The sequence below is a fragment of the Scardinius erythrophthalmus genome (genome assembly GCF_964197995.2).
Source record: "Scardinius erythrophthalmus genome assembly, chromosome: 20".
In the NCBI taxonomy this organism is placed as follows: Eukaryota; Metazoa; Chordata; class Actinopteri; order Cypriniformes; family Leuciscidae; genus Scardinius; species Scardinius erythrophthalmus.
The window spans coordinates 14,680,912-14,692,936 of record NC_138240.1 but is presented as its reverse complement, the minus strand read 5'-3'; positions in this window follow the sequence as shown (position 1 = coordinate 14,692,936).

Genomic DNA, 12,025 nt, shown 5'->3' with positions numbered 1-12,025 from the left:
TAGGACATTAACCTCATTCAGTCAAGTTCATTAACATTTGGGCCTGACTTTGTGTGTGTGTGTGTGTGTGTGTGTGTGTGTGTGTGTGTGTGTGTGTACCTGATGCAAATGAACAGCTGTTTTAGCATCACTTGGCAGCAGATGTCCAGCCAGTGTGTGTGTGTGTATGTATGTGTGTGTGTGTGTGTGAGAGAGAGAGAGAGAGAGAGAGAGAGAGAGAGAGAGAGAGAGAGAGAGAGAGAGAGAGAGAGAGAGAGAGAGAGAGCGAGAGAGAGCGAGAGAGAGAGAGAGAGAGAGAGAGAGAGAGAGAGAGAGAGAGAGAGAGAGAGACTTCAGAGAACCGTCTGTGTACTTGATTGGCAGAGCAGAATCAGATATTCTCCCTGCAGCCAGCCAGACTCAATGGGCATCTGTGCCGGGACCGATGCCAGGACAGGTGTATGTGTGTCACATGATTGGCATAGAAAGAGTGGTGTTTGGCACCAAGTCTCTATGACGACACAGTCCCCCAGCCCTGCATGGCTTCCATCCCTATATGAGTCCTGAGCACTCTCAGATAGGAATAAAAAGCCATACGGGGCAAAGAGCAACGAGAGAGATCTCTTTCAAACATTTACACACAATAATTCCACCTAATCTTTGTCCCAGCACACAGAAAACGTGATTCCTTAGTTTTATGGTGTAGCGCGACATCCAGTGGACATGTCCGGTATTACAAGTTTGCCGTGCTCTTATATCGCACTGCAATAGTCGTCACCACTACCGTTGTGACCATTACAGGACAATCTTTCCGATATAACATTGACAAAAATAACGTCATATCCCTAAACTTAAAAAAAATAGCGCTAGATTTTACCCGCTGGAGCTAAAATGTCAACGCCAAAGTGTGAGAAGAAACCGCATTTTTTGTGAATAAAATTCACATTCCCCTTACTGTAGCAAAACCGATGCATTTTAAGGTCGATGGCATCAGTAAACACATTTTGATTACACGGATCACCGGCACATGCACCTGTTGTCCAGCCATTGCGGTGTCTGAGAGTAAAAACGTGAAAGCGAGTATTTTCTCTCCATCCGTGCACGCGCAACAGGAGGAGAACAAACCGACGAGAGTCTCTGCATTAAAAAAAAACTTGTAAAATAGATTAAATACAAGACAGGTTAAGCAAAACCACACATCGTGGTGAAGGTCGAGCAATGTTCTCCAGCGGCTGACTTACAGTTCGGTGCGTAAAAACTAGCAGCGCAAATCGCCACCCGTCATACATGACATTAGGATGACCAACACACATGATGATGAAACGACTGGAAACGTCCGTGTGACATCCTTGCAACATTCCAGTTACCTACATACTGGTAGGCTAAATTAACATTTATTCATGATTTTTTTTTTTTTTTTGTTACAATTATTTTTTCCTAATTAAATATTATTACTGAAACTAATCGACTTTAGATGTAATTAATAAAACATTACCAGCAAGACTAAAATTCTACTAGTAATAACTGGGATAGACACTATTGTCTCATAGGCAATAGGCTGCTAATGGTGTATTATTATAAAAACTAGAATAGGAATAGAACTAGAATGTAGCTACAACCATTAGTTGAAATACTAGTTGGAAAAGAATACTTGATATAGCTATATGAACCACAGCTCCTCATAGGTTTCAATTACAAATGACAATGGAATAGTACTTGTCACTATTTGGATAATGACTAATACCAAAGGAGTAGCCTAATTACTACAGAGACCAATTTAATAGATTATAGCATAGGAAAATGAAGGCTACTGTAGCCTATAATGAAATGTGGAATTGGTCGTATTTAATAGGCTACTGACTTTTATGGATTCCTAGGATTTTTTATTCTATTTTTTTTTTATCAACAATATAAAAATAAAAACTAGTTACGGCATGAATGTTAAAATTGCGTGCCATACTATACCTTCTTTTCTGTTTTAACAGTTCGACGTAGACTCATTTGACACGAGTTTTGCCCTGTAAGAGATAAGTGAGTCAGACAGAGATAGACAGAATAGCCCTTGATCGATAATATCAGTGACCGGATGAGAGGAGCCATGGCGCAGCAGTCTGACAGGAGAGAGATGATGAACGGCGAAAGTCTGTCCGGCTGCTCCAGACTCCGGAGGGGAGAAGTCTGCGATATGGCAGTGGCTGAGGTGAAAAGTTAGCGGAACGGCATTCCTCATTCCAAAGCATGGATCGGAACACGTCCTCCCGACCCAAATGCCCGTGTTTCCAGCTCCAGTGCCTCATTCGGATGATCATGAATAGGTATCGGTATTAGCGACTGTGAGCCAGCAGGTGGATGTCACCTCGCCCAATCAGAGTCCCGGTTTCACGGGGCACAGCAGCGTCAGTCAGTCAGTCAGCCGGTCGGAGTTTGAGCAGCGTTGTGCAGATGTGCGCTCCACCATTCACTCTCGCGCAGACAGAGGCGAGGGGGCCGCCGCGAGGAGGGGTGGGGGAGCGGACAAACCCCCTCCCCTGTAGCCCGGACGACCAATGGCAGGCGAGCAGCGAGAACAGAAAGGACATCATACCTGAGCACGAGACCAACCTCCGTGTGCGCGCGGGGGATTTTCCCCCCTCATCTGTTAGAGAAGCGCGCGTTAATAAAGGGCTGCGGCCGCTGAATAGGGCCTTTTTTAACCCTCTTTTCAAATACCGCCAGAAAGCAGTTTCTTTCTGCCTCTAATAGTACAGGAGAGACATTGGGAGTGTGAGCAGTAAAATATGTGTGTATGTGTGTGTGGCTACTCTTCCTTAATCTTGCCCCTTCATTCTATGAACACCTCAACAGGACATCCTGCACTTGCTCTGTCTCTCTTCCTCCCTCTTTGCTCTCTCCAATCTATGTGTGTGTGGTTCCCCTTTTTATACTCCGCCTGGCATGTTGGTTGTCCTAACAACACTGTAGTGTAGACTCAGACCCTTGAGACAAAAGACAGCTCCAAGTGTCTAGTGAGAGAAGAAGGAAAAAACCTTCCACAGCGATTTGGAGGGTTGACTGCCCCCCTTCTTTTCTCTAGCACATTCCACAGTGTTTCCTCGCGCCCTCTCTCCTCTTGCCCCTCCACTGCTGTCTCCCCTGAGCCAAGCGGGGCACATCACGGAGGAACAGAGAGGGAGAGGGATGGAAAGATGGGGTCGAAGGCATTTTTTGGAGGCAGAGGGTTTCTTTTCTTCAGGCGATGGCCTAGCCATTCGAGGCAAATGTCAAATGATGTCACTCTTCTTCCATCGGCTGCATGTTGTTTTTGTTGTTTTGCATTGTGCCTGTAGAAAAAAATAATTATGTTGGCACATAGGCAGGAAGAGGCTGCCTTGTAATTCCACTGCCAATTGGGATAAACCTGATGCTTTTTTGAAGTGAGTGGTCTTGTGGTCTTCGAGGACACACAAAACCTGCGCTTGCGTGCCAGACTAAAAAATAAATCAGAGAAAAGTAAAACATGCATCTTCCTAGCATTGGGAATTTTATGAATCCTAAGGAACTATAACTTTTAAATTTAATTGAATTTATTTAGTATATTATTTATATGACCAATTAACATTTTTTTTTAATAATTAGGCTAGATAGCCTATGTTTTATGTGGTTTATATAATGTTTGAATGAAGTAAACTCTAGAATCTTTGCCTATGAAGAAAACATATTCAGGGGAAAAAATTCTGTCATTCTTACAATTTCTTTCTTCTGCAGAACGCAAAAGAAGATTTTTTTTAAACAGTTTTGGTCCCCATTGACTTCCACTGTACAGACAGAAATATGCTCCATAAGAAAGGAAAGTCATACAGGTTTGAAACAACATGAGTGTGAGTAAATGACAGAATTTTCAATTTGAACTATCCCTTTTAATCACCACACAAGAAAAACACACTAAAAGCGAAAATAATTCTTACAGTAACTGCATAATTTATTCATAATGCAATGCACGCTGGGAGCTCATAAACCCTAAACAAATCAGAAACATTCTCCAATATGAAGCTCTTTGTTCAGACAACTATGGCAATGTTGGATCAACATTAGAAGAAAATTGTTGGTCTAATGTGTTTTATACAGATTCAAATCCATTCATCATTATCATCAGCTATTCAAAAAGCCCTGTAATATGTGTAAATGTGACTCCTTTTTATCATAATGCCAAAAGAACAACAATTCTAGGATAATTCTGATGAGGTTAGAACTCGGAGAAGGTGTAGAAAAATAAAACACCAGGAGAGCAGGTGTAGAAAAATAAACAGGACTAGGAGTAAATGTATAATTTGTGCTAGTACTAGATATATAACTTTTGATGAACATTCAATTTGCTATCAAATTCCAATGCCTCATAAAAAATTAAACAGGTAATTGTGCATTCTGAAATATGAAATTTGAAATAGACACGCCGTAAAGTCAAATTGTGAGATATAAAAATCACAATTACGAGATACTACATCACAATTGATATGAAGTCACAATTACGAGAAAAAAGCACTTTTATAGACTTATTTTTAAATAGACATCAGGTGATCTTTGTGATATCTATGTGAAATATCACAAGCACGGATCCACCCAAGAGACACTCTGCCATCAGTAACAAGGATAAAAGAGCCGAGACACAATTGTGCATCTCTTCAAGATTATGGTGAGAATAGTTTAAGAGTTTGCATGCTTGAAGGACCCTGAATTCATTCTGCCAGAGAATGCAGGTGTTTGAAACGTTTCTAAGTGTTCAAACAATCCTGAAGAAATGCAAATGGAAGCAATTGCGTGGAAGGACAAGGCTTGGTAATAGCCGTATTTAAAAGAGTGCTGATCAGTAATTTGGTAGCCTGTCGGTCGGTTTACAAGGCAGAGGACTGTGGTTTCTCTTGTGAAAAACACTACCTGAGTTTCACAGCTGAAAGTTGGACACACCTGCATGTGCGATTAGACGGAGGGATTGTGCGAACAGCAGCGTCGGCCGTTGGAACAAAAAGAGGGACAGGAAAATCATGAGAGTCATCTGGTCTGCAGCGAGGCTCCCCGTCAGAATTCCACGCTCAGCTCTCTGGACGCCGCACCAGCACAACCACACAATGAACTGCATAATCAACTGGGATTTACCTAACAAAGAACAGCCCGCCACACATGGGCACACATGCTCGCACACACCAGGGAACAGACACGCATGGCACCTGAAACACACTCGCTCAAGCACAAACACACAAACACACGCACAGCTGAAATAAGCAGCTACTAACAGTTTTAGAACCACTGAATCAGCAGCTAGACCAGTGCAAATGAGAACACAACCGCACACGAATACACAACATACTCACACGCACACACTTTAATTAGTGACTGTGATGTGATTTATTTATGTAATTTTAGGTGAAGAGCTCTGTGTATACTGGTGATATGGATGGCTGGGTAAATTGTGTACGGTAGTATGTGTGTGCGTGTGTGTGTAGTGCGATGTGAATGGCATTTTATGTGTATGCGTGAGCATGAGGTGTGAGTCTGATAGGGGGTCCAACAGCTCTTTGATCATGACAGCCTGCGGAAGAGAAGTTCTGACAGAGCCCTGCAACCCCTCCCACACACACACACACACACACACACACACACACACACACACACACACACACACACACACACACACACACACACATCTAAACACTATTTTCAGTGCTTTCAATTTTAAATCAGCCTTTTTATGTTTTCGTAATCACTCCCACACTCAAAGTACTATATGGATGAAAGTAATCATCAGTGTGCATTTATTTAGTGAGAGCAAGACGGTCGGCTGTAGATTTCTGTCAGAGGTTTTCTGTCAGGGTTGAGTTCATAAGACCATCCCCTCATTCAGTCAAGAGTGAAATCTCTGTTTCTTATCTTTTTATCCGCTGGGAAAGCAGTCTTCTCTACTCGTCTCGGACCCTGCAGAAGCTATTGCAATTCCTGTTCAGGTAGTGGTGAGCTCAGTAGGGTTAGAATTCGATCCAACTGCAAAAGTACGGAGCCCTGAGCTTGGCATGCGGAAGAAAGAACAAGATATCGAGGCCACGATTAGGCCAACAATCATGTACTGTTGCACCAGACCATAATTGAGCCAAAACCAAAATGTGTTGGGTTGTGCCTCGCGCTCCCCTACATATTCATTTTCAGCAACAGTACAGGTTTAAGTCAACCATAATCATACGTTCACTGTAAAAAAATTCTAACCCTCCCAAATCAAAAATTTCAAGTGACCGATAACATCTAAATTTTTCAATTGGCCCAAGTGAAATTCTGTAAATTATAAAATTAAATTTACAGATTTTCACTTGGGTCAATTGAAATTTACAGAATTTCACTTGGGTCAATTGAAATTTACAGAATTTCACTTGGGCCAATTGAAAAATGTAGATGTTATCGGTCACTTGAAATTTTTGATTTGGGAGGGTTAGAATTTTTTTACAGTGTTGGTGATTACGAGTTGGTTATTTTATATGAATTTGTACAAAACATACAGTTTTTAGAAAAGAAAACTAAAACTAACCTTACTAAAACTAAACTTACCCCCATAGTGAGGTTGCATGAAAAAATACCAGTTCACCACCAATTTGCGTAACCGTAAAATAGTTACAATTGCCATTATAGTGTATTGATGATTATACTAAAAGTATTAGAACAACTGTACGCCATCTTTCAAAAACACAGAGATCCTCACCATCAAGAACTGACATCAATATCACAAATCTCTTAAAGTGTACAAACAAACCCGAAGAGCATATACAGAACAGTAACTTCATGCGGAGGAATCAATAAATGCCAGTAACTTTTGGAACAATTGCAGGAAGAATGGGAAATCTGTACAAAACAACTGAATAAATCATGCTCAAAATAAAACTACCCAAACACAGTAAATAAGCTAAAAGATAAACTACATGCATTAAAACCCAACAAGGCATGTGGCATTGATGGAATATTGAACAAAATGATTGTTCTGAATGTAGGATGTTTCCCCAACACCTGGAATCAAGGCCTAATTACACCCATCTTTAAACATCTTTGAGCCAAACAATTACAGAGGCATATGAGTCAAAATCAAACTGGGGAAAATATTATGTTTGATTATTAATATAAGACTGTAGAACTTTCTCAAACCCACAAAATCCTGGAGAAATGTCACATTTACACATATCATTGACAAATGTACACCCAAACAAAAGTCTTTGCTTGCTTTTTTGACTTTGAGAAGGCTTTTGATTCAATCTGGCACAAAGGACTCCTCCCAAAACTACTGGAAAATGGGTTTGGAGGGGAAACGTTTGAATTAATCAGCACCATGTATAAAAACAATACATGTGCTGTAAAAATAGGGAACAAACTAAAAAATGTTCTCTCAACAATGAGTCGGATAAGGTTGCCCATTGAGCCTCACTCTATTTAACATTTACATAAACAAATTAACCAAAGCATTAACTAATTCGACTGCCTCCGGCCTAACACTGACTGAATCAGAAATTAAATGTCTCCTCTTTGTAGATGATTTAGTCATTCTGTCAAAAACAAGAGGGACTAACAAGAGCTCCTTGACATCAAAAAGACTTTCAGTCAAACATGGGCTATTAAAATGAACCTAGCAAAAACTAAATTAATGATATTTCAAAATTGATCCAGGTTTAGGGAAATAAATACACATTCAGAGCAGGAAACCAAGTCCTACAACGCACGAATACACCTATCTGGGACTAAAAATAAGTTTCCATTTGAAGAAACTTCAATCTGGCTCTGAATGAATTGAAAGCAAAATCAATGAGAATCTTAAACATGATTAAAAATTCAATTCAATTTGAAATTCCAATTCAAATCTGGCTAAAAATCCTAAAAGCAATAATCAAACCAATTGCACTATTCGCAGTGAGACATGGGGACCCCTAAAAATCCAAGATTTTTGAAATGGGAAAAAGAGGAAATCGAAACTGCATACCCAAATTTGTAAACGCATCCTTAAAGTAAACAGAGCAACAACTCGTGCAGAGCTGAATTAGGACAATACCCCTAATAAATCAGTATCCAAAAAGAGCTCTGAATTTCTATAAGCACCTAAAATACCAGGCTGAAGCCCTGCAGTTCAAGGAGCGCACTTTCACAGCTGCTGCTGAAACTACATCCAAACCAGCACAGCACAATCTGGCCCAACCAAATTATACAAAAACAAAATTGCATTTCCTATTGGAAAGACGCCACTAAATTAAAAAAGAAGATGGAAGTCAATTTACACCTGAAAAGAGATTACAAACCAGCAGAATATTTGAGCTGTGTGAAAGAACTCAAAGTGAGAAAGACACTAACCAAATACAGGCTGAGTGATCACTGTATATATGAGGCTATAGAGAGAGGAAGGAAAAGACCGAGATGGCAGCCGCGAGAACTGAGAACATTCAATATGCCTTTTAATCTCTTTATTTGAACAATTAGTTACTTACAACAAAAATATGTATGTGAAAGAGATACTATACTATCTATATACATGCATGTTTTTAAATTATTTATGTTAATGCATTGTCAACATTTTGCTACAGTCATGCTAATTTAATTAAATTAAAAATTCAATTGAGAGAGAGAGTTTACCTTTAAAGTTGGCATGAAATGGAAATTCACCCTATTTTGTAAATTAATCTTATTTATCTTATTGTAAATGAATCATGTTTTGTTAATTTTTTTTTTTTTTTTTTTGGCCTTGCAATTTTGAATCCAAATGTCATAACTCAATGTTCTGTTGAAATGACAGATTTATCTCTGGTGTTGTATGCCAGATCATTTAAGCCCCTTTCACACAGAGATTCCGGAAAATACACGGATAAAGTGACCTGGGATTTGACCCGGGTTCGTTTGATTTTGGTTCATTCACACTGCCAGTGATTTTCCGGAATCAGAGAGCGCGTTCACACACAACCCGTGTATGTCCCGGAAAGACACGTGACATCGATGTGACTTGTAATGTCTCAGCAGCGTCTTCACTTTGCTTATGAGCTGCGATTTCTCTCTCGAGAAACCACGCTTGTGCATTTATTTATCTGATTCGATCATAAACTTGCGCATTACGTACCGCTTCACAGCTGGCGAACGATCCCGCGCTTCAGCGTCATCACACGACACGGCATTATTACGGCTTTTGTTCACACAGCGCGCGTTCCGGGACTGAACCCGGCAATGTTACTAGGTCCCCAACCCGGCATCGATGCCGGCATCAATCCCGGGTCGTGTTTGCGTTCACACAGAAGGCGTTCCGGCAATTTGCCGGCAATTTCCCGGGTTCAGTGCGCTGTGTGAAAGGGGCTTTAGTCTGCATAAACCCCACCTCTCCACAATCGACTTTCAATAATCTGTTTCACTCGGATAAATCACAATGCAGGAGAAAACGAATCTGCCGCAGCTTCTGTAACATTGCGACTAAAGTTTGTCGCTATCAGTTAATGCATGTCTTATTTTCTACACAATGCATTGCAAATTTTCCCCAGCCTTTGAGCTCTGAAAATGGTCATGATCTGTCCCTGTGGAGACTCTTGGTTCCTGGACTTACATTAGAAGTCCTTAACGGTCCCCTCCAGGATAATTTCCTTCTTTCTCTCACTCTCCTTCTGTCTCACTCTTCAATTAAAGGAGGCTTCATTGCCAATTCACCTACTGGAAAAAGTGTTGCTAAAGCTTTTCGACAGCAACAGATCTGTTAAAGTGTCCATAGAAACCGTTAATAACATTAACAGGGGCATAAAGCAACAATAAGTACACAGTGCTAAGTTATGCAGCTGGAAAAATAACAGTTGAACGGTGAGAGGTAATCAATACCTTTTTGAGACCTTACTGTCAACTATGTAACATCTCTCTCCCACTCTCTATGTCCAGGTTATGGGGCAGCGGTGTGTGTGGATGTGGGTGTGTTAGTCAGTGCGTGCGTGTGTTTTTGCGTGAGACAGGCAGCTCTTCCCGCTGAGTGGTTGTCATGGCTACAGCAGGGAGATGGAATGCGGTAAATATCTCTATTTCCCAATCAGCCACACTCAAACACACACACACACACACACACACACACACACACACACACACACACACACACACACACACACACACACACACACACTTTTGGGATAAAGGTCAGAACATGCCAGAAGACAGTAAAATACAGAGAGAAGTAGGCAGTAAGTGTGGCAGTGGTCTACGTTAAATGTTTTGGATTTTTTTTTTTTTGAGTTTGCAATTTTAATAACAGAAAACTGTAGTTTGGCTGAGGGCTGAGGAGAACATAACAAACCTCAACACCTAACCTTCAGCCAGCACTGAAGCTCGCTGGAAGAACTATTGGAACTGTTAGTGCATGGTGCTTATTAAAAAAAATCTAATTATGAAGCCAAACTAGAAACAACACAAAAAGTGCAATGAGAAAAGCAGGGGAAAAAACAAACCTGCTCTAAAACATGAAAATCCAACCATTTTTATATTTTGATTTGTTGGAATGATCCATAAAACCAGCACTAATCTTGCAAGTTAAGTATTCAAGTTTAGCTGTGGGTGTTCAGGCACTAGAGAGTTATTGGTTGGACGAAATGCATTTGTTAAGTACTTCCTAACCGTTGTGGTGATGTTTCCAGGTTGTGTACAATTAAGCAGATGTGTTTGCCTGTGTGTGCATGCTATTAGTCGCTAATAGCTGCTCGGGGGTTGAAATCAAACGAAGATCAAACTAATATCTGCAGAGAAGTTTATGATTAGGTTTATGAAATTTTGCAATCCAATTAAACACACTCGATCAATGTTAGAGACCTTGCTAATTCTATTCCATGTAATGAACAGAAGATGATTCCTATGTTGATCATACATGAGTTGCTTATTGAATTGTCTATGCTAATCCTACATACTTCAGTAACATCTGTGATGATGCAACCATGCATGATACACTCTTTAAATATACGCTGTTTAAAAGTTTGGGTCAGTAAGATTTTTGCATCATGAATTCATCTGATTAAAAGTGACATCAAAGACATTGCTACAAAAGATTTATATTTCAAATAAATGCTGTTCTTTTGAACTTTCTATACATTAAAACCCTCATCCTTCTCTCTCACTTTGTAAAAAATCCTTCCCTCACGGGTCAAAATGACCCAAAGCCCTAAAATTATTATTATTTTTTATTTAATTATTTTTTTGTCCAGAAAGCTTATTCCATTTCATTTTGATCATATTTTTTCAAATTTTTAAATATGTCAATAAATAAATAATAATTTAAGCACAATCTTTAACAATCTTTAACATTCAAAATAACAACATTTAATTCATAACCCTGTTAATTCAGATCAAAATATCTCACACTGGGAGTCTCTGCTGACCTATTGTGAAAAATAATAATAATAATAATATATATATATATATAATATATATATATATACACACTCACCTAAAGGATTATTAGGAACACCATACTAATACTGTGTTTGACCCCCTTTCGCCTTCAGAACTGCCTTAATTCTACGTGGCATTGATTCAACAAGGTGCTGAAAGCATTCTTTAGAAATGTTGGCCCATATTGATAGGATAGCATCTTGCAGTTGATGGAGATTTGTGGGATGCACATCCAGGGCACGAAGCTCCCGTTCCACCACATCCCAAAGATGCTCTATTGGGTTGAGATCTGGTGACTGTGGGGACCATTTTAGTACAGTGAACTCATTGTCATGTTCAAGAAACCAATTTGAAATGATTCGAGCTTTGTGACATGGTGCATTATCCTGCTGGAAGTAGCCATCAGAGGATGGGTACATGGTGGTCATAAAGGGATAGACATGGTCAGAAACAATGCTCAGGTAGGCCGTGGCATTTAAACGATGCCCAATTGGCACTAAGGGGCCTAAAGTGTGCCAAGAAAACATCCCCCACACCATTACACCCCCACCACCAGCCTGCACAGTGGTAACAAGGCATGATGGATCCATGTTCTCATTCTGTTTACGCCAAATTCTGACTCTACCATCTGAATGTCTCAACAGAAATCGAGACT